The sequence below is a fragment of the Phascolarctos cinereus genome, unplaced genomic scaffold (genome assembly GCF_003287225.1).
Source record: "Phascolarctos cinereus isolate Bilbo 61053 unplaced genomic scaffold, phaCin_HiC Scaffold_1;HRSCAF=81, whole genome shotgun sequence".
Classification (NCBI taxonomy): domain Eukaryota; kingdom Metazoa; phylum Chordata; class Mammalia; order Diprotodontia; family Phascolarctidae; genus Phascolarctos; species Phascolarctos cinereus.
The window spans coordinates 179,303,185-179,304,242 of NW_027555514.1; the positions used below are offsets into that span (position 1 = coordinate 179,303,185).

The following is a 1,058-nucleotide window of genomic DNA, read 5'->3' on the forward strand; positions in this document are numbered from 1 at the left end:
TCTCTCTCTCTGTCTTTGTCTCTGTTTTGTTTCTTATTTTACCTGTTTCCTCTCATTGGTTTTAATTATTTTTTACAACATGACTAATGTGAAAATATGTTTAATGAAAAAAAAATCAGATTAGTCCAAATGATAAAAAGTGCACAAAAAGCCAATGAGGAGAACAATGTGTTAAAAAGAAGAATTGTCCAAATGGAAAATGAGGCACAAAAGTTCATTGAAAAAAAATTTCTTGAAAAGTGGAGTTGGCCAAATGGAAAAGGAGGTACAAATGGTCACTGAAGAAAATAATTCCTTAAAAATTAGAATTGACATTTTCCAACTGCACAGCTCTTGGGAGGATCTGACCTCTGTCCACTGGCCTTGTCCCTATTGTTTTGTCATCCACTACCACTTTGGTCATGGTTCAGACTAAGGCCAACTGCATGCCAGGCTCCTACCACAAAGTGGTGGTAGCTCAAGAATCCCAGAAGCCTCTGGGTCACTCCAGCTTCACTAATGTCTCTCTTTCACCTCCATCCTGGCAAGTTGAAAGTAAGTATGCAGGTGGGAACCCAGCATGTGTACGGCTAACACCCACATGGCAAAAAAGAATTGGAGAATTATTTGGGATGTCATATAAACACTCAGAAAAAGAGAATAAAATTCCTGATGAATCAGAGGCAGGAAATAGTGGCCTAGGAAAATTTTCTTTTAAATTCTCATCCTTTGCAACCTGATCCCACAAAAGGTGATAGATGTCCAGATAAGGAATAGAACATTCTCATGTATCTTCACTTTCACCAGAATTTTAGGATGTACATTGGTGTTAATATGTTTGTTTACAATGGTTAAGGTTTAATTTTTTTGTACAGAAATTTAATTAAAAATACAAAAAAAGTGCTTAAATTCAGTCAGTAGTAAGTAGTTCTGAATGGGATACTGTAAGATTATTATATGCATATATATAATTAGCATAGGCATTAAGAAATATCTTATTTCTGTTCTTAATGCTATAAGCTCCTTGTTTACCAGAAAACCATTGCATGGTATTGTAACTAACTTGTGATATTGGAGAC

General features: G+C 35.3%; 1 pseudogene; it reads left to right on the forward strand.

Moving 5' to 3' along the window:
* The first annotated feature begins 401 nt into the window (after positions 1-401).
* On the forward strand, positions 402-756 carry LOC110213770 (PCNA-associated factor pseudogene; annotated as a pseudogene).
* Positions 757-1,058: the final 302 nt, after the last annotated feature.